At 39.3% G+C, this 3527-nt stretch overlaps 1 long non-coding RNA gene across 1 annotated transcript; it reads right to left on the reverse strand.

Moving 5' to 3' along the window:
• Positions 1-763: 763 nt before the first annotated feature.
• LOC106531279 (uncharacterized) lies at positions 764-2384 on the reverse strand. The gene is made up of 6 exons (XR_001311893.1): positions 2029-2384; positions 1770-1952; positions 1622-1693; positions 1309-1542; positions 1125-1231; positions 764-888 (listed from the first exon to the last, which is right to left on the reverse strand). It is a non-coding gene; the product is annotated as an uncharacterized LOC106531279 (long non-coding RNA).
• Between the last annotated feature and the right edge of the window lie 1143 nt (positions 2385-3527).

Raw genomic sequence — 3527 nt, forward strand, 5'->3', positions numbered from 1 at the left:
GAAAATTTCATGTCATTAACACCTCTAGTTATATATTTACTGAGAAAAATGGTGACGTCTTCATTACTTATTTTACCCGCTGAATGTAATGCGTTTAGAATGCAGTTTGGCGGATTTATTCTTCTTCGATGGAAGGATCCACATCCTCCAGTATATGGTCATTGGTTAAGAGAAGTTATGTCTTACATTCATTTAGAGAAGATAAGATATATTGTTAGGGGATCTGTAAAAAATTCTTCGATATCTGGCAGCCATATATATCTTATGTAGAAAAAATTTCGGAAGATAATTTTGTATAAAGGTTAAATATTGTTTCATATACACAAACCTGCTCATTATATCATTTGATGTATTCAAGATCTTTTTTTTTTTGTTATTTCAGTGGATCTGGTATAGGAGGGGAGGGATTTTGGGTGTGTGTGTTTTGTTTTGTGTTTTTGTAAGTCTGTTCTTTTTTGTGGTTTGTTTAAAAAATTTAATAAAAAAAGACCTTGATCAAAAGAAAATGCTGTATATTGTAAAACTAACTTAAATACATTTTTCACATCATAGTTACATCTGTGTCAGTGTTCACAAACAACCTATAATGTTTTTGTTGAGGAATAACATAACATGCTAAAAGCAAGAACAAAAGTAAATTTAACATAATATCCCCCATACACTAATTAACAGAAACCACCATACAATAACATTTCAAACCCATAACAGCATAATCATACCAGTATTTCAACAGGAACTTCGGAGGGGAACGTTGCCTCTCTTCCATTCATAAGGAGAAATGGTGAGTGTTTGGTTGTGGTGTGCACTTTTGACCTCAGCGAAAACAAAGTGGGCTCTAGAAACCGATCCCAATCATCCTGCCTGTCATTAACAAGTTTCCTGAGYGCCCTAGAAAGAACAGTTACACATGTTTTCATAAGGAATACTAGAATCTTGAGTTCTTATCATTAATGATTGTAGTTTTGAACAGATTTATAAAACAATATATATATAAATACTAAATATCAGTGAAGTTTCTTACCAAACTTTACCAAGCCCAAAGAAAGTGCTTGTTACTTTGGTAAGCGACTGTCCAAACATTTTTAAATACTGTACATGATATACTGTTGTAATTTATTTTTTACCGTTTAATGTTGTCATTGGTTTTTTCATCCAACCCGTTTGTCTGAGGATGATATGCAGCTGTGACACTACTCTCAATTGAAAGAAGTTCACAGAGTCTGCTGTTGATCTAAAAGAACAACAAAACACATTATGATTACATTTTTTTATAGATTGATGTCTTCAGTTGTATTAAAAATAGCTTACTTGATTCACAAACTCTCATCCTTGGTCTGAAAGGATGCGTTCAGGACAACCGTGCCGATAAATCATGGAGCACAAGTTTTTGGCTACTTCCTCTGCAGACTTGGTTTCTAGAGGGAAAGCTTACACCCACTTGGAGAAGTAGTCAGTGGCTGTCAATAGGTACTGGAAGCCAGAAGATGTCTGGGGAAGCAGGCCTGTCAGGTCGATTCTGACCAATTCCCACACACGTGACACCTGTTGGTGATAGATGAAATGTTCATAAACAGAAACAGCTTAGGAGTAATAAACTATGGGATTTACAGTGGACATTTACCTCGATGCAATCCAATGTCTTCTCTATTCTCAGTGGTGGTCCAACCCTTTGGCACTTGTCACATTCAGACACCTTGAAAATGTTAGTTTCAGTTTTAGAGATGAAGACATTTCAGCTTAAATCTATTGCTAAGAATGTGACAACATACCCATTTTTCTATGTCTGCTGTCATGCCAGGCCAATAAAATCTGGAACACATGGAGTTGCGAGTTTTCACAATTCCAGTGTGTCCTCCCATGGGTGAAGCATGAAATTCCTTGAAAAGGTTCCATGCCTTCTCTCGATTTTATGGCCCTCCTTTGAGGCAAGGCTCCAAAGAACAGGTTCCCAGCTTTATTGAAAGAATTTACATTATTATTATATCATTATAGAAAACATTGTGTCTGTTTAAAATATGAAAACCTTACCACGAATGCTAAATTTTGAGGCAAACTTCCTGAGACTTTGCCCCCTTGTAAATTTTGATGGGTAGGAACCTTCAGAAAGAAGGTTAAAGATCTCCTCCCATTTTCTCTCCATATTTGATCTAAATGCCAATAAAAAAGCAATATAAATTACATAAGGGTTAGACAAAGATATTTTTCAAGCTGTCCAGAAAAACTGTTCACAAAATCTGGTTGTCTGTGTTAAGACCCTTGGTTTGAACTCTGATAAATTGCCGAACACAAAAACTGGTTTAAAATATTTATTATACAAAAGGGTATTAATGTTGGTTGTCTGGCAGGAAACTGGGACTGGACTGGTTTCTTCTGGACACAGAGAAAAAGGTGTTAGTGACAAGGCAAGATTGGATGAATAAACTCAAAGTAACTAAGACCACTGACCTGGTTTTACTGAAGTGGTCCGACAGGAAACACTGATAGAGTCCAGATGTTTCTGGTTCCAGGCAATGTTTTCAACGTAAGGTTTGGGTGACAGTTTTGGTCCGTTGGGCAAAAACAGAGTCGGGACAGGCAAGGGTCGAGATCAGAGAGAGAGTTCTATTTACCAGGTTTGAGGGGTGAAGCTGAATCCGTAAGTCCGTGAGGCAGGCGTGGGTCATACACCAAGAAGTCCGAGTTGTTGTGGTGCCGACAAGGAGAGAGACGAGAGGCGTAAATCCAAGACACTGAACCAGGGTCAATACCAGGAGGACAGATGGCTGGACAAATCCGTTTGGGGCTGAGGCAAAAATCGAGAGACCAAAGGACAGGCAGAGGTTCAGAGACACAAGGCGATAGCAAGGCATGGGGACAAGAATGCTGGTGAGTAACAGAACTAGGCTGATGACAAACTGGCAGGGAAGTAAGGCTGAGAGCAGGAATATATACTGAGGGGAACAGGTGAGTGGAATGAGCTGATTGAATGAGGGAGGGGGAGCTGTGTATCTGTAATTGGTACTGGCTGTGACAGGAGCAGAGTGGTGATTGAGAACTTGGCATGGCAAATAACTGTGGAAAGCAAAATAACAAAAAAAGAGGCAGGACTGGGCATACAGGGCAAAAATCCTAACAGTCTACCAAAAATTGTGGATGTCCTTTACAAAAAAAAAGTTTACTATACACAAATAACAGTTTGAGGAGCTGATTGAGTAAAACTTCCTCATTCTCCTCCTCATGCTCATCCTTGTCATTAGACTTGACAAAGAGAGGCACACAGAGTATTTAAGGCTCAGGGATTAAAGCAGCAAAAAATACTTTGAAAAGTTTTAAGCAGGCATCACCCTCCACCACCACCCAGTACCACACCTTCGTGAGCTTCTTCCTGCACACAGGTCAAAGGTGAGGCATTTTGGTGTTTTCGCCCCCTGCCTCCCGTTTTTGGCACTGCACTAATCACCCACACCTGCACTGAGTTGAGCTCATCACCTTCAGGCTTTATAAGGCAGTGCTGGAGTTCATCTCGTTGCTGAAGCATCGCCTCTGTT

This window comes from Austrofundulus limnaeus, unplaced genomic scaffold (assembly GCF_001266775.1).
Source record: "Austrofundulus limnaeus strain Quisiro unplaced genomic scaffold, Austrofundulus_limnaeus-1.0 Scaffold615, whole genome shotgun sequence".
Taxonomy (NCBI): Eukaryota; Metazoa; Chordata; class Actinopteri; order Cyprinodontiformes; family Rivulidae; genus Austrofundulus; species Austrofundulus limnaeus.